Source organism: Aythya fuligula, chromosome 5 (genome assembly GCF_009819795.1).
Source record: "Aythya fuligula isolate bAytFul2 chromosome 5, bAytFul2.pri, whole genome shotgun sequence".
NCBI lineage: Eukaryota > Metazoa > Chordata > Aves > Anseriformes > Anatidae > Aythya > Aythya fuligula.
In genome coordinates this window covers 52,991,278-53,010,126 of record NC_045563.1, presented here as the reverse complement: position 1 = coordinate 53,010,126, position 18,849 = coordinate 52,991,278, and the positions used below count along the sequence as shown (strand labels likewise).

The following is an 18,849-nucleotide window of genomic DNA, read 5'->3' as shown; positions in this document are numbered from 1 at the left end:
CCATTGCTTATAGACACACCAGTTTGTATATTTATTAATAATTCTTTTAATTACATGAACTTTTAACATTGCCCCTTTGTTACTCAGTTGTGCTTGGCTTGCCAACTGCCCTCTAGCCAATAGCTTCAATTCTCCGTTGTTGTGACACGGGCAGTGTAACCGATTTGATGAGAGGTGCAATAAAAGAACTAGTTGAGTTTTACTGGAAAGCTAAAATCCTGTTGTTACTGCTTGTATGTGGGGTAACTGTAGTGTTTTTGCTTTGGATTTCTGAGATTCTTTATCATGGGAAAAGCCGTATATTTTTATTGAGTGCCACCTTAGCTGAAGTATACTGAAACTATCAATCTCAAATGGAAATGAAAATAGGCCATCTCAGTTTCCCCCAGGCATTCCATTTTTGGAAGTTCATGGGCTCTGACATTGTAGGTGCAGATTATTTTAAATAATTTATTGCACGAGTGGAAAAAAAATACAAAATTCAGCCCTTTTTTATTTTTGAGGTTTTTTATCACTGTTGCTGCTTGAGATCTTTAGAGTTGCCCATTCAACTTGTTCATCTGACAGTACCGTTGCTGAATTTCTTTTAGAAATATAAAATCACTTAATAACTTTCAATCAAAAAGGAGATTAATTTGGCAGAATCCTCATTGCAGTAAAACACAGTTATCAGAAGCACTTATCATTTTCTCTTCACTCCTATTCCTGGTACTATTGTTAGTCTAATTGGTTTCCTATTTATTTTTCTTTTTGCTAACTTCCGCAATTTTGTTCCCTTCCTTGAAGTTAAGTTCATAAATTAGCTTTTTCAATATCCAATTTACGTTATCGCAAAGTCTGCTATTTGCAGCTTTTGATTGCTTTTTCTATTAAATGGCCAGCAATCGACACCTAGTTCAGTGGTATACAACTATTCGAGTAGTGAGACTACCGTGATGTAGTAACTCCATGCCTTGATAACCCAAAACAAAGATTTTATTTAAAATATATTGTTATTATGTACAGTCTGTGTGTATTATGTACCAACATAAGTACGTAGTACAGAACAGTTTAGTTTTCTTACATGTGGTTTAAAGGTAGAGCCTATTTTTTCCCCATAGCAAATGTTTGAGTAGTTTCCTATTTTAGTTTTTGGCATCTGGCACTGGGTTTTAGGATCTCGGTCGTATAATTTTTTGCTTTTTTTTTTTTTTTTTTCTTCTAAAGCCTGTCTATATATATCCTAAGAATTACTCCACTGTTGTTTTTTTTTTTTTCCCCTCTAACTTCCTGAATTTGTTTCCCAGCCGCAATGAAGGCCTATACTTAACCTTTGTTTTTTTTGGCAACAGTGTAGGCAGTTGCTATTTTGTTAAACCACAATATAAAATGTTGTTGTTCGTGTGTATTAATTTCTGTTTTCATGAGAGTTGTGCTATGTGTCAGTTGTCTAATCACAAATCATGTAAAATTGAGCAATTTTTTAAATCTCTTTAATACTTCATGTAGCAGACAAAGGATGAAAACACAGATTAAAAACTAATGGTCTTCTTTTCCTCTTTTATTTTCAGAGAATTAACTAGGCTTCAAAATGAAAGTGAGGAAGAAGAGTCCCTGAAAGTATCAATTTGAACAAAAATTATTGCTGGTAGGTAAGTACTTCTTTCTCTTTGATGTTGCTGCCACTGAGACAATAGCTAGATGTGAAGAAACTAGATGAAGAGCTGTGCTACTTAAGTAACAACTGAAAACTGCCCTTCTGATGGTAAATGCATGTCAGTTGGAAGAAGCAAACTTTGCAGTTGAGAGGTCAGGTTCTTTACTAGATGTTTTGTTGATTCGCTTTATGAAGAATGCATTTTTTTTAATGTCAGATTATTGACTAAACTGGGTCAATCAGACACTTGTTTCACCTTCCTTTTCTCACAGCACCCGTTTTCCTCCTCCTTCCTTTTTTCCTATCCCCTCTGAAAAGTGAAATTCTTTGATAGATGCATTATGTATCCTCTGCCTTATGTGTAAAGCCCATATTTGGCAGTATTCTTGGGCCCTTTCATCTTCAATCTGACCTGCAGATATTACATGCATTTCTCACAGATAAGCAATACTTCTGTAGAAGGGAGGCATGTGCTTGATTCTCTCAGGTTTCTCTGTGAGAACCGTGAGCAACTAGGCCACTGTGGCTGGAAACTGTTGTGTGCTCTGGGATATTCTAAATCCAGTGCTAGATTATCTCGAATGGTGACACGTACTCAAAACTTAATATTACATATCCATATGCTTTTAAAAGTCTATGCAGGGGCTATAATATTAATTTAAATAGATGAATAATGAAAAATAAATCTTAAAATAGTAACTCTTCTTTTCGAAAATGGATTAGAGAGTGAAGTAAACTTCACTGAAATGTGAATTGAGTTGTGAGCTTAGAACCCAAGCGTGTTATGACATTCTTTTTTGATGCAACTGTAGAAAAGACTGCTGTGATCAGTGTCATTAACATTGTAAATTATGGTAAGGATATGTTTGTGAAAGTTTCTTGACCTTTCAAAATTAAACAAATTAGACAACTAGTTCAAAGTAAATTTGTTGCAGATGAGATGCTTTTACTGTTCATCCAACTTCAGTAATGATTGTGAATTAATCTGAAGACAGCTAAAGTACTTTGAATTATGATCTATTTATACAGTCATAACTCTTGAAGTACTTTGATAGCTTAAGAATTTAATGGATGGTTTAAAAAAAAAAAAAAAAAGACATAAATAGTTCTGAGGATCTCCCGGCTGGGACAGAACAAAGAGTATGAAGGTAGCTTTCCAAGCACCCAGTTAGGTTTCCTGAAACTGGGTTAGCCATTGTCAGTGCTGTTGCTGAAAGACATTGTTTCCATTTCCTGAGCCCAGCTCTCACTTCATTTTGCTCAGTCTCTGACTCCTGCTTGTGAACTGATTTATCTCACAAACCCAGAAAAAGGTGACTTTTTTTTTTTTTGCTTAGTGAGTTGGATCAGCTCAAATAAGACTTCAGAAAGTGTTAAAATGGTGAAAAGGAAGAAATGAGCGCATGCAGGTAGGAGCAATGAGCGTGGGAGCATAACCTGACCCTTTAGGCAGCAGCAAGTTAGTAATCTGTCCAGCAGTTTGTGGAAAGGCTGTATCAAAGTCACTAGATAAGAAATAGTCGATTTTACTTTTGAGTAGAACAGATACAGCCTCTGTGATAGCATTAGACTAGAACTGAGTAATCTTGCCAGATCTTTCCCAGCCCTTGCTGTTGGTAGGAGTGATCTGTCAGTACTGAATAGAAACAATGATACATGGGGAATATAATTTTTAAAAACTCTTAGTGGATATCTGGAAAAGCATTAATACACTCGCTCTCCTTCCCTCACTTCCTTTCCCTGCTGCTCCCCCCAAAAACATATGTGAAATATCTGTGTGTTCCAGGCCCTGGAAATGAATGAGAAATATGTACCACCTTGCATGAGTCTTGCAAACCTCATTTCTTATCAGGATTGTCTGGTCCCTTATACACGATGTTGTATAATTTCATAACACAGCAATTGGTCTATATCTTGGGTTACAGCTTTTTTTTTGTTCCTGTATGGCTATGGCTTTTTATTCAGCTTTTTTTTTCTTTTTTTTTGGTTTAGCTGAAACATTTTCATGTAAGGGTCTAAGTGACTTTTGATCGTTAATGCACCTAATTTTAAATTTGTATATTCAGATCATACAGATCATTAATTGTGAATTTGGCAGGATTGGAGAAGTTATCCTAGTGGATGCTATTTGTCTATAAATTAATATTTCTATAGTGCCTGAAAAATAACATGTCAAATATAATTGGTAATGTGACCAGTTGAATGATTGTAACTTTTTCCTGCCAAATGTCTGTCTGTCTGTCTGTCAGAAACCTACATATGTATGTAGCATGTGGTTTTCATTTGGATCATACATACAGAGGAAAACTTGCATCAACATGAGGATTGAACTTATTTTTGTGATAACATATTTGGATCTACCTTCTGGACCCATTCCAAATTATTTATTCTGTAAAACCTTCCCAACGACCTGTTCTTTGTGACTTTGTTTTGGTATTTGTCAGCTAGAAAAGTGGAGAAAGATAAAAATGCTCCTGTCAGATGTGGATAAATGCCAAGGTTACATCCACAATATAAAAATATTCTGTAGTTACTTTGGCTCTCTTTATTTTTAAAGGAAGATGTAATCATACTACCCTGATAATTCTGTACTTTATTGTGTCTATATTTTTATTTTTAGATGGTGGCTAATAAACCCTTTGGAAACTGGTAGAACCCTGTTAACTTAAAAAGGTCTTCATTTAATTATTTTTGCTCTTGTCATGGCTTTTTTTTTTTTTTTTTTTGGTGTCCTGTTTTGTTTTTGAAGAGATGTACCAATAACCTAGTTCCAAAGGGAAGGAGAAAAATGAAATGCCTTGCTACTTACAGGGTGATTCATTTGAAATGGATCCCAATGACACTAACTTCTAATCAGACTGATCTTTCTTGAAGATATTTGTTGTAATTCATGCTAACTGTATTAAAATTGTTTAATGAATCCAAAAAAATGTCAGCAAAGAGGGAACTTTCACACCTTCAGGAAGGTTCCTTTAAGGCTGCCTAGTGTGTGTGGGTTCTTTGTCATTGTCTTTTTTAGCTCTTGGGGAGAATGTATGGCTCAAAATAAATCTATAAAAGTTGTAGGTTCAATAACAGGAAGAGATCACTGTTAAATTGCTTGGTAAGTTGGGCTTATTTGAAGCATTTGTATTTGGGTAGGATCAAATGTGTGTTCCCAAGCCTAACACCGTAGATTGCATTTACAGATTAGAGACAATATTTTGGAATAAAACAACAGTAGGATGGATGAGAGGGGAGGTGATATTGCTGTGTAAAATATTAATGGACTGTGCTGGGCATGTAATGGTAAGGTCTGAGGTCTAGTCTTCAGAAGTAATTGTAGAAAGTAGGAAGGAGTTTAGAAAAGAGCTATGAATCATTCAAAGTCTGGGAAAGTATATCTCATTTCAGAGATTTAATACGTTTATTCTGGTATTCTAGTTACCAACCATAGACTAACTATTTGATCCATTTATCTGGGAATCTATCATTCTCATTTAACTTGTATAAATCAGATGGAATATATGTAGTAAAATATGTGCCTTACCTTGGACAAAATGCGTGGTTCTGATGCAAAAACTGAGTTTCAATGATTACTGGATTTCAGTGATCAGTCTCTGGGATGTCAAGTTATGTTGGAGACAGAATTAACATATTCTGAATAAACAATACCTCCCCCTGCCCTGCAAGCTTTTTAAATTAATCCTATCGATACATAGTTCAACGTGAATTCCAGAAAGCATTGTGACTGGAATAATTAGCCTTCATTCATACTGTAAAAAAAAAAATGTGTAAAAGTGGCGGAACTTTAAATAGGCTTTTTATTAAACATATTCTTGATATTTTTTTAAACCAATTTGTTGAAGTACGAAGAAAATCTGTATGCGTATTTGTAGCAAAGCCCCCAGTTCAACATTTTGATCTTAATAACAACACTTGTGGTAACTTTGCCTACCTCAGTTTCAGTATTCAGCTCTTGATGATAAAGATTAATTCTGTATAAAAATGAATGTTTTGCAAATGAAAAAGTCTGCTAACTTTTTTTCCTGCTACAGGCCTTATGCTTCAGTCTGTGTAATGTAAACTGCACAGATCTTTTCAGCTTGCACGAATGGCAGAATCATGTTGGTTGCAAGGGACTTCCTTTTAGTCCAGCCCCTCAATTGCAGTTCCAGTTAGAATGGCTTGCTCAAGACCCAGTCCTGTTTGGACAAGCATGGAGATTCCACAACATGAGTTTGTGATTGACACATAAACTGTGCCAATGGTTTCATACCATCTCTGGAATCTATTAGAAACATTATTTCCTTGTGAGCAGATGTTTATATCTTTTAAAACCGAGAAGAGGGTACCAAAGTAACATCTGTGAAAATAAATTCACTGAAATGAGACATGCCAGAGAATACAGACCCTTAGAGAAAGGAAGGAGACTTTGGATACCATCGTGAAACCTGACAAATGGATAAGGTGAATTCAGGGAGGTAGTTTGTATTTGTTGCTTTTCTGTTCTTGCAGAAGCTCTTAACCTCAGCCTCCAGGTTCTGGCTGTAGCTTTGAGTATGTGATAAGAAAAGGAAACAAAAGAATTAGCTCTCAAAATATCTTAAAAACCTGGTTGGCCATAAAAAGCCAATGAAACAGCTCATAAGCTATTGTGTTCTGGCAACAAGATAGAATTTCTCTTTTTGTATTACCAAAATGGTTAATTGTGAACATAAATATATTGAAACCAATACCATAAAATACAATACATTGGAGATTTGAAATACTCTGTGAAAGCAAAATAGTAATTAGTTGGCCAAACTAACTGATTTTTAAGCCAGATTTGGAAAGTAAACTGGCAATATGAATAATAGAAAGACAATTCTTGTTTTTCTTTTTTGTGCTGTTTCAGAAAAGTTTTGAGCAGATGCTTTTTCTGTGCCATGATTGCCCTCAAAATCATACAGCAGCTGTAATCGCCCCTGCCTCTAAAATTTTGGCAACCATTAGTGTGCTATTCCTACATTTGTATCTTCAGCAACTCAACGGTTCACCCTGCAGCCTTTTTGTAGCTGTGAGCTGTGGTAACTGTATACAGTTCTCTTGAGAGTGGTGGCAAACCATTCCTGGAACAAACTGATATAATTCAAATAGATTCTTTTAGGAAAAATGTAATGGTATTTGTGTCTTTTTTTTTTTCTTCTTCTCCTTTTTCCCCCCCTCTCTTGTTTAATGTGGCGAATGAAATAAATTTGTGCTTTCCATCAGTGGCCTTTGGCTGAGGTATCACTTGCCTGAAAAAAGGATTTTGATTAGGAAAAAGGAAGAAATAGCGTAGGCAATGATTTTTCTGAGCTTCTCTGTTGGTACAAAGGCTGCTCAGCAAGCAAAGATGAGGTATGATGCCTTAAGAGGCAGTGCAACAGGACTATGTATAGTAGACCATCCACTTGGGAAGAAAAAAAGGAAGGAGAACTGTCATTGACTATGGAGATGGAAATGGGACCTTATAGGATTGCTGAGGGAATGACTGTGTTACAGAATATTACAAAGCAATATCGTTACAGTTCTCAGTACCATGTTCCACTCTGTCAACAGCTTATCAACATAGCCTTACCCTTACCAAATTCAACTTACTACTGGGAACATTTTACCCTTAGTCACATGTTCTATGTAAAATACAATGTGTAACAGAAATACTAATTTCTGTGAAACCCATCCTCTTCTCAAGGCATTACCAGCTTTCAACTAAATGCATATTCAAAGGTCACGCTTCATCTTTGTATGCAGTAGTAGTATCACTCCTTTCTTCTCCTTAGACACTATAGAATTTCACCTATCAGACTAAAGGTAGAATATTTCAGAACAAATGTTTACATTGCAATTATGCCATTGAATATATTCATTTCCAGGAAAAATGCTATTTGGTTTTCAGGAAGTCCTATTTTTAAGATGCATTCTGCACTTTTTGCCCAACCGTGTTAATATTAATGATATTCCTTTTATTAACCATAGAAAAGTCCCCTTTTTTCTTCTGTCTTTAAGACTGGCTTCGGAAAGCAGAACTGGTATATGTCTCTTCACTCATGATCTATCCCATTTTAGAAGTCTGTTGCCTTAAAATGTTCTTTTTCCTTCATTTTATTGCAGGAATTGCATGAATTGCAGTGCTGCACAGGATGTCACGTACTTTATGGCTCTTTATATGTGGAGATAGCTATTGACTTCACATTTTCCATACCAAATTGATTATTTGGTGACTGATAGTAGCCTGGGATTGCAAACGTCCAGAGGGCGATTGTCCCATTTTTCCGTGTTGTCAAATGACTTTGTCACTGGTGTTATGTGGCAGTTGTATTTGTCATGAATGTAAACTTCTCTGTCAGAAGGATGTGAGGGGATTGCTCATTGTCCTATAACTGTAACAGTGAATGATCTTATAACTAGGTGCTTTTTTTTTCACAGGCCCAAAAGCACCACTCAGCACTGTGCAGCTGGCCCATGAATGCTTGCAGCAGTTGGTGATTTTTATGCACCATCTGTATCATGCATCCTTTCTCCTTGATTATCTTGTCTTCATTTCGGCATGATTTGGTAGTTATTGAAGTCAAGTAAATATGGAAAAATTATGTATGCTATTGTTATATGTGCATAACACTCATCTGAGAAGGATTTGTGTACTGAGAAGGATGACAAAATGAAAACTCCACGTTTTAAAAGCTTGCACTAAAAAGCAATGAATGGAATTGTGGGAACTCTGAGTTTTCATAATTTCCTTAATGCTGTGATTAGTACTCTACAGAGCATTGTAAAATCATCTATTAATCGTATCTTAGGCAGTGATAAAGATGGCTCTGGAATGCTACCTGTATTGCACATCTCTCTTGATGGAAGATTTTGTGAACAGGAGCTGGAACAGTGGCAAAAACAAGTGTGTGCTGTGCTGTCATTTGTCACTAGTAGCAGCAGTATGGCAACTGATACTTTCTTAAATGAAACTTTTTCTAGTGTAGCAGTGTAGCAATATTATTGGAATAGGTTCTTTATGGTGTTTGTATTTCTCTATTACTAAACCATTTCTGTTTTAAATTAACAGACAGATTACAGATACTTACACTAATTTTGTCACACTGGTTTCATTCAAGCAGTTCTTCTATTTTTTTTTTTTTTGTCTGCTGCTTTCCATATTTTCTTACCATTTTATAGCATTGTTTCTGTTTTTCCTAAGATATTCCAGAAAAATAATTTATGTGTACTTGCAATCTCTGATTTTTAATTCATAATCGTTGCTTTTAACTAGTAGATAATTCTCAACTGTATTGTGTTATGAAATGATTTGTATGTGAATGTATTACCAAGCTTTGTAGGAGGAGGGGCAAAGTTAATTAATGCTGATACTTCTGAAATTATTTTTGCACAAACTGAAAATTGAACAGTCATTCTCCATTAGTGCTTTGTAATACCTTTGACACACTACATTTCTGAAAACTGCTTCTGTTCTGGAACGTACACTTTGAATCAAAAGAAATAGCATGCATGTGTACTCCGGACACACCACAGAATCGACGCTACAGAACTATTCAACTGATTCCTGCACTTTTCAACTAGTAGCTTATATTCTTTAGTACATTCTTTTATTTTTTTATTCTTTATTAATTGCTTGCTTAGTACAATAGCAGTGTTATAGGGAATGTCACTAGGATGTGCCCAGTGTAAAATAATCTCTGAGTTTGCTCTGAGCAGCATTCATATTAGAGTTCATTATTATTTTGGTGCTTCACTGTAGCAGGGAGCATAGCATAAAGCAAAGCCAAGAAAAAGGAAAACTCAAACTCTGCTCATAAAATTACTGGAATGCAATTCATGCATTCTGATGTCTTCAGGGAGTATGTTAATAACATAAGTGTTCCCACCCCCTCACTCTGCTTGTGTTTCTTCCACATGCCTTTTGGAGCAATGATCTCTCAGGCTTGAGCTCTATAAATCCCTCAGATTATTTTTTTTCTCTCCATTTGCCTTATTTTGAAGGATTGCTTATTGCCTACATCTCACTCTTTCGTTTGCATTTACTCGTTCATAATTTAGTAATTGGTTGTAAACAAATCATCTGGAGATGGAGTTGATGACAGAGCATGAGACAGTTTCCTGATGCGTGCCAAGTACAATAGTTAGGTTCTGTACAAATTCTTGAAATCTGTAGATCTTCTCTACCTCTGTATATGATGAGACACAAAACAGGCTGCAAAGAAGTATCGGAAGAATTAACTACTGATAATTTAAACAGAATGTTATTAGAAATTATTACTTCCATGCAGGTATGTGCTGTCCAAATCCACTTTCTCTGTACTCTTACCCAGTCATTACCCAGTTACATTTGTGAGAGTCTTTTTTTTTTTTTTTTTTTTTTTTTTACCTCCCAGAATCTTAATCTCTGCTATTTCTTTAGTGACTTTACAATCAAGTATGTGGCCACACAGAATCACAGAATGGTTTGGATTGGAAAGGACCTTAAAGATCATCTAATTCCACTGCCTGCTTCCAAAGTCAGGGACACCTCCCCCCAGATCACGTTGCCCAAAGCCCCATCCAACCTGACCTTAAATTCTTCCTGGGGTGTGGCATCCACAGCTTCTCTGGGCAACTTGTGCCAGCGCATCACCGCTCTTATAGTAAAGAATTTCTTCTTAACATCTCATTTAGATCTACTCTTTTTTATTTTAAAATCATTACTCCTTGTCCTATCGCTACGCTCTCTGATAAAAAGTCCATCTCCAGCTTTCTTGTAGGTGCCTTTTAGGTACTGGAATCATAGAATCATAGAATATCCTGAGTTGGAAGGGACCCTTAAGGATCATCAAGTCCAACTCTTGACACCGCACAGGTCTACCCAAAAGTTCAGACCATGTGACTAAGTGCACAGTCCAATCTCTTCTTAAATTCAGACAGGCTCGGTGCAGTGACCACTTCCCTGGGGAGCCTGTTCCAGTGTGCAACCACCCACTCTGTGAAGAACCCCCTCCTGATGTCAAGCCTAAATTTCCCCTGCCTCAGCTTAACCCCGTTCCCGCGGGTCCTGTCACTAGTGTTAATGGAGAAAAGGTCTCCTGCCTCTCGACACCCCCTTACGAGGAAGTTGTAGACTGTGATGAGGTCTCCCCTCAGCCTCCTCTTCTCCAGGCTGAACAGGCTCAGTGACCTCAGCCGTTCTTTGTACGTCTTCACCTCCAGGCCTTTCACCATCTTCGTAGCCCTCCTCTGGACACTCTCCAACAGTTTCATGTCCTTTTTATACTGTGGTGCCCAGAACTGCACACAGTACTCGAGGTGAGGCCGCACCAGCGCAGAGTAGAGCGGGACAATCACCTCCCTTGACCTACTAGGAAGGCTGGTTTAAGGTCTCCCTGGAACCTTCTTTTCTGTTGGGGCTGGGTGCTCCAGCCCTCTGATCATCCTTGTGGCCCTCCTTTGGGCTTGTTCTAACAGGTCCATGTCCTTCTTGTTCTGGGGATCCCAGAGCTGAATGCAGTGCTCCAGGTGGGGTCTCATGAGAGCAGAGCAGAGGGGGGAGAGTCACTTCCCTCGACCTGCTGGCCATGCTTCTTTTGATGTGGTCCAGGATATGGGTGGCTTTCTTGGTTGCAAGAGCACGTTGCCTGCCCACATTGAGCTTCTCATCAACCAGCACACCCAGGTCTTTCTCCTCAGGGCTGCTCTCCAACCATTCTCTGCCCAGCCTGTATTTGTGCTTGGGATTGCGCAGCCCTCATGCGTACAATAATTTTTGCATTTTGATTCTATGTTCTTTCTAGCAGCCAGAGTATAAACAAATGCTTTATCCATTTTTTTTCTATACACACCTACAGTATTTTTTCCAAAATGCATTTTTATTATGTTACTCTGCCTAACGCTGTAACTCCCTTTGATTTTGGTCTAATTCCTGGCCTGTTATGATGAGTAATCAAGTGTCTCATTCATCTAGAAAGATTGCTGTATTTATGAATTGATTATCTTCCTTCAGCAGCTCAATTGCTCAATGTGACTGCTTGCTGAGGAGCTGAGGATTCCTCAAAGCAAGAAGAAATACGTCCCTTTTTTCCTTCTCTTCCTCCGGAGCAGTTTGTAGAGTCAAATTTTGGAGAGTGTTCTATCTGTTGCCTTTTTTTTTTCTCCTGTCATTTGATTGTGCAAGATTCAGAAATGGATTAGAAAAATATGTTTTTCCTAAGTAAACAGGGAAGAGGAGTTATCATCTGGTTCTCAGCTTGTTATAAAATCACTTAAAAATAATTTAAAAATACCAATTTTGAGAATTTGCTTGGGATCATTTTGGTAGAACTTATCACAGTACAAAGTGTTTAGGGGAACCTCATGTTTTTCTTACTTTATTATTAGAATAAATACACTTTTTTTTTTTTGCCCTATTTCATTTTGTTATTGATAATGGTGTCCTGAACCTTTTAAAATCATCAGAATGGTAAATACGGAAAGAATGTTTTGATTATGATTGAATGTGATGATCTATTGAGTTTCATGCCTTTTTATTATATCCTAATGGTCAGTGGTTTTGATTTATTAAATACCTTTTCTGTCAATCAGAGAAGAAAGAAAAAAAAAAAAAAAAAAATAAAAAGCTTATGCAAACATGTTCCAAAGGTTTGTGTTGTAAGTGAGAAGGCTTCTTCTACAGAGCTGAAATGATGGCCTGCATTATTTTTTTTGGTAATGTAAGTGCTACTTTCATGAGATGTAGCCTTATTCTAGTTGGCTATAGTTCTGTACTAGGACCAGATCCTATTCATATGTATTTATAGAACTAAGTTTGTTGTATAACTATTGATTATATTGATATCTGTACCAGAAAAATGGAAGATGACAAATTCGACAGAACCTTATTTAAAAAGAATTCCAAAGCTAGTGTTGGAGGCAAGAGATCTGTAAGATTCATTTCTGTACCAAGCAAATCTGGAGAAACTTTGAAAAAGAGTTATTAGATATATGCTTGAGTGTGTTATGTTAGTATATCACCAACATAGACCTGTTCTTATCAATAAAATATACTTAAATTTTCTGTTGTTGGCAAGGCTTTTCAACAATCAACTGTTAGAAAAATGAAGGTCTGCTGCAATAAGAGAAATTGTCTTTTTGTAAACTTGTAAATCAAAGAGAACAGGAAAAAATAGAATATATAGTTATTTTTCATAATAAAGCAGTGCCCGGATTGTTCTTATAATGTTCAAGGAACTGTGCTGTATCATGTGTCATCATTAGAATAAATTATCTAGAAAGCAGACTGTCTTGAGTTTTTTTCCAAACATAATCAGTATAGGAAACCTTAGCATTATATTTGGTTATAAATAATTTTGACATAACGCTTACATTTTGAGTGTCAATGTTTTGTACTCTTCTGTAACAGAGTAGGAGTGAAGAAAGTTTGCAAGGATTATGTATTGAGATTTGGGAGAAGGTTAGGTAATTAATTAAAAATAAAGAAATAAAATCTGAATGATACTAAATAAACATATGCCTATAGTATTTTGTGAAGAATAACACTATTTATGTTACTCAGTACAGTATGTGAAAGCATTTTTTGCATACTATGTGAAAACATTAAAACAAGTGACAACTACAAATGCAAACTACTTTACATTCCATAAACATAAATCTTCACTGGGTAGAAAACAAGCTATCCCTCCCCTGGTTCCCTGAGTTGTTCTGTATTTCATTGATATGTTTTACATACACTTAAACTGAAAATGTTGATGGTTGTTTAGTTCTATTTGTTTTGGTTCAGGTTTAACAAAATGTTAAAATACTGCTTCAGGTTCATTTCTGGCTCAAGGAAAAGTAAGATTTTCAGTGAATTTTTAGAAGGAGTTAAATTTAACTCACTTCATTAAAGGCATAATTCAAAACAATGGCTTTAAATGCTCCCATTTTCTTGGTTATGATCTTAATATGCATTGCTTAAGAAAAACTGTGAAACATTTTGTCTAGCAGTTGTTGATGTTTATTGCATATATATATTTTGTGTATTGTAATATGAATATGAAAATATATTTTTAAAGTCTATTCCAGGTTTTGACAACACAAATGTTTTTATATTTATGCATAACTGAATTTCTTTAAAAACTGAATTCACAGCTCCACCTCAGTATTTTCTAAAACTATCTAGTTTTGTTATAAAACTCTCAGTGTTAGGACTCAGGTCAGCCATCGTAGGGCCTTCACTAGCAATAAACACCTGGATATCTATGTGGTTGATAATTTAACATCTCACAGTTATAACCTACCTTCCTATGTCCTTTAGAATTCTTGTCATCAAAAAGTTACTCTGCATGTAAGAGTGACATCAGTATCATCTAATATCAGATTTATGAGACCGTTTCTGCCTTAAAATTTTCTGTCTTCTTGTTGCCCCTTGATCCGTGAACCTGTAGCTGGTTGCTAAAGGTCTTTAAAATTCTCTTTGGTGTTCTTCTCTATGTAAAATCTCCTATTGTAGCAAATTCAGCTTCAAAGAACTGAATCAATTTCTGAATATCTCAAGGTAGATGATTGTGTATATCTTTGAGACATTCATGGGAAACCCCTACCCTCCACTTAGCTTCTGCTGCCATTTAGGTTTTAATTGAAAAAAACAACACAGACTTACAAATAGGGGTCATAGAATGATTTTGTTTTCCTGATTTAGTGGTGCCTTTTCATTTTGTGAGTAGCTTCAGCTATGAGGAAGTGAATCGTTTATCTTCTGCCCATCCTGTGGAGCTGAACTCCAGCACCATCCAGACTCCCCTTTGCCTTTCTAGATCAGTCTGTGTTGGGGTGTATCATGCTGGAACAAGTCTGTGAGCCTGGCACTCAGTTTTTATCTCTGGCTGGTCCTTGGCCAGAAAGCGTTCCCGGAGCAGGGACTCTGGCAGGAGGCAGCTCAGAACCACGGAGAGCTCTTCGAATACCGGCGCATGGAATGGCGGGCGTCTCATCCTTCGTGATGCGGTTGCTACAGTGAGGCTGAACGGTTTAGAGATAAAGGAAGTTGAGTGGAATGGCTAACAAAAACAATGCTGAAAATAGGAATGAGAAGATAATATCTGGTATAAAAGAGTAGGGAGTAGATAAAAGAAATGTAACTTGCAAGTTCAAGAATAGTGTGATGCTGCTGAAGGACAGCTAAACATAGGAACAACTGACCATGAAATAGCTACATCTGTATTACAAAGTGAACAGGGTGTTCACCACAAAGGAAAACACTGCTTTTCTCCCAAATAACAAGTCCAAATGCAAGGATTCTAAGAGTTTAGTGGCTTTGTGAATAGTATTGTAAACTTGCATAGGAAATAAGAAAAACACAGCTGTAGTTTTTTTCTGCAGTTTTAACCTTTTTTTACAACCATATTTCAGACTCCACATTACTCTCCTTGTTACCATTCTGAAATACTTGCATGGTGTTTCATTAGAATGCACTGTGAGAAAATACACAAATTTAGCTTTTAAGACCTTCCTTAGAATATGGTATCCATATAGTTTTCATAATTACAGACTTTATATGACATCAATCATATTTTTATAGCAGTTTCTAAAGTAAAGTAGCCCTTGTTTAATATTTTTTTCTATTGGTAAAGTGATTGGTATAGACAAATATAAATACAATGATCTTGCATGCTACCAACACCACCATGATAGCCAATTTATGAAGTACTAATAGCTATGTTAACAACAAAAATGAAAATTTCAATTAATAGTGTAATCTTAATGCTTGCTGTAAACAGAATTAAACAAAAAGCTTCACAGGTGCTTTAAGCTCAGCAGATTTGAAAGTCCTTTGTGATTTTCCCATAATATGTTGCACCAGTTTTGAGAGGAAAAGCTGTTGGCAGCTTTATCTGAGATTTTGACTTGCAACTTTCACAGTCCTGGTTTATTCATAGCCTTGCTGTTGTAGGAAGTTCTTTGAGTGTTTCAGTTCCTTCATTTTTAAATTTAGAAAAAATAGATCACAGATCAGCAATGCACTTAAACATAGCGTGGCCAAGATCAGATGCAGTAAGCAGTCTGGTTTTGGTGGCATGGAGCTCCATGAAAGCTGTACAGCAGAGTAAATTAGGCAACATGAACCTATATGCTGATACAGATAAATTGCTTCCCATACTGGAATTAACTCATTTTTTGCAGATCAGATATCTCTACTGTCTTTGTGGTATGTAAGGTTCAGTGTCCCAAAGTAAAAGTTTTCTATCTATAAAAATAAAACAGCATTTAAAAGAAAAGTGGAGTGCCAAGGGGAATTTTTACACGTTAAAATACATATATTGTGGCGTAATGGAATTAAACTTAAGGCAAATACTCCTTTATCATATGGCGGTATTAGTATTTCAACAGTCTTCAACTTTTTTTTTTTTTCTAGTAAAAACATGGTAGAAAACAGTCTTAAATTAGAAGATGGTGATACAAAGTGAATCTATAATATTTCAATAATGATCACTGCAGATATTTTCTGTCTGATATGGTTAACTCAAAGTCTTATTCTAGCGTTTCTTTTACTTTTGTTGTCAAATCACCCAATCTCCAAGTCTCCTGAGTGTAGTAAGGAAGGCATTTAGCTCAGTTCTGTGACTTCTTTTCAAGCTTCTGAGTATGGTATAGCCTTCCCTACACCAGGAGTTTGAAAAACCTCTTGGTTGCAAATAGCACTCCAGTTTACTTGTGGCTGCCAAGTGTCACGCAGTTTTGCATAACAATTACAAACTCAGTAGCTTTTTTCTCTGTTTTCCAGCTTGATTTATAAACATCCAGCTGAGTTGTGAACAGGCTGCTGCTAAGTTTCTTGTCAATTAGATGTTGCATATTGCTTTGATGCCAGCCAAAGAAGAAATATCCTACCTCTGATCTTGCTTCTGATGTTTGCAGCCATTAAGGAATGGTGTGGGGAAGCTGGTGGCAGAAAGGAGTTTAAAGTTGATTTAGCACCCAAAGAATGGAAGGATCAAATACTAGCTAAAGGTTGTCCATTCCTGCCCCTGCCGCTCTGTTCGTTACCCAAGGTGAGATTATACTGGCATTTGGCAGCTGTGCTGCCCCCAAGCAACAGCAGTATCCCTCACCATTATCTCCCATTTCTGCCTCTGGCAAATATCCATTCCTGATGGTGAGGAGAGGTCTTTGGAGAAAAAAAATCAAAAGTTAGGCCATTGTGGCTAAAAGTTGTCTGAAAGATTATCAAGCTCAGTAAGCATTTGTGAGTACATTTTAACTGGCTAGAGTGCCTTGCAATCCATTCTTCTGAGATTTGATAGCTAATGTGTAGCTTACATGCAGTTTAAATGCAACTTGCGTTTTTGAATCACGTTGTGACCAGTAGTTGGTCATGCTGACATAGAGGCAGTGGGTTAATATAAATTCTCAGCTGCTGGAAGAAGCCAACCAGCAGCAGGTTGCATTGATCAAATGTTCCGCTGAGTCTTGTTCTGATCTCTTCATCTCTTCAAAATACATGGCATAGTAGGTGGCTATTGACCATGTTAAGACTTGGTATGCAGCTTGGTAGGCTAAGAAGATTGGTCTTCTTTGCTCTCGACTTTTACTGATCTCCAGTGGTGTTTTACACAACTGTGGGTATTAAGTTCTGTGCTCTGTTAAGAACATAGTAAGTTCTAAGTTCTGTAAAGAAAAGGATGGGCTGTTTCTATTCATCGGTTCTTACCTGACTAGTGCAAGCCAGAAAACTCAATTCTTTTCAAACTCTTGAGTGATTACTATATTTTTGTAAGTGTTTTTGAAGCTTCATTTTAAATGGAATGAGTGACAGAGGATCCATTATCTCATTACATTAACTGTTTCAATAGTTAATTCCTTTAGCTGTTATACATTTACAGATGTAGACCGTCCTTTCCCCTTTCTCATAAACTTAATTTATCTAGGTTAAACTCCTAGACCTTGGATTTTGTTATACCTTTGTTTGCAAATGCAAGAAGAAATTCATCATCAGAAGTCGTTTCATTTTTAACGTAAGTTACAGTGTCCTGCTAACTTTCATTTCTTTTACTGTATTGTTTCCTCAGACTTAACACTCATTCTTCCTATTCTCTTTTGGAATGAGTTTTTTTCAAGGGCTATCAGTAGATTATTACTGTGGAAGAAGATCATGCTTGGTGTTTCAAATTTTTATAATTCATTCTTGGCTGTAACTGTGCTATGTTAGGGCTGTATAGTGTTAATTCAGTAAGCAAACAGGAATAAATAAACCTCCTCTCTTACATAATTGTCCTGTTCGTTTACTAAGATGACTATATCTTACAAAGACATTTGGTTAGTTCACATAAGACAATTTTTAACCTTGTTGTGTTTCTGGTTAATGTGTTATTTTAATAGTTAAAAAGAATTGTAAAACAAAAGACTGTTTTATCCCTTGCTTATTGAAATGAGTCTATATATGTAATTTCCATGGAGAAGCACATTGTTCCTGCAGATTACTCTCCTCTCTTCCTAAAAGAAAAATCTCCAGTTTCTTTTTGTCTAAGTGTTTGCAGAGAACCTTAAAAGTGTTTGAAAAGCAAGCTGTATTTCTCTTATCCTTTTAAGGTACAGTCCCCTCTTTTGTTTAACATTGCATCAGTCATCTACTGAAACTTCAACAGCTGTCTGCATGGATAAAATGCTTAGAAATTACTGCATCTTTTTTCAAGCTTTCAAATGTAGTATGTTATAAAATCTTTAATCACTTGTTTTTATTACCTTATCTAAAACAGAGGATTGCTCGATATTATCAAACAGTATCTGTTTAGATGGTTGATGACATCCCTAGTTCTAAAAAGTTATTACTTTGGTTAATTCTGAACTCTTGTTAAACTATTTCAAATGCAGTCCTATATACACTTTCATCTTAAAAATCCCAAGTGCTGTGGGTATATCTTTCTGCCAGGGAGTTTGTTGTGGTGAAGATCAGAAATTATAGTATCTGAAAGCTTCATTATTGAATAAATCTACACTTGCAATGGAATTCAAAAGGATGGTGAATTCCATTAAGAAAATGTTTAATTAGAGAATAATCTGTTGATTGTGTAAATAATCCACTCATCTCACACAAAATCATAGAGGAGTATACCAAGAGAAAATTACATAGATTTCTCAGAGAAATCCACAGAGATATAATGTTAGGCTTTTACAAAAACAGTAGTAAAGATGAAGGTGTGGATGTAGAAGTAAATAGTAAATAAACCTCATGATTATGTTTACTTATGTCCTGTGATACA

At 36.2% G+C, this 18,849-nt stretch overlaps 1 protein-coding gene across 2 annotated transcripts in view; it reads left to right on the top strand.

Moving 5' to 3' along the window:
- Nucleotides 1-18,849, top strand: part of FUT8 (fucosyltransferase 8) — a 91,120-nt gene that overhangs the window by 15,741 nt on the left and 56,530 nt on the right. Inside the window, exon 2 of one of the 2 annotated variants that reach the window (XM_032189178.1) lies at nucleotides 1,551-1,627. The gene's annotated coding sequence lies outside the window, so the exon portion shown is untranslated. Of the gene's footprint in view, nucleotides 1-1,550; nucleotides 1,632-18,849 lie in introns of both variants that reach the window. The other variant, XM_032189177.1, reaches the window with a different exon arrangement.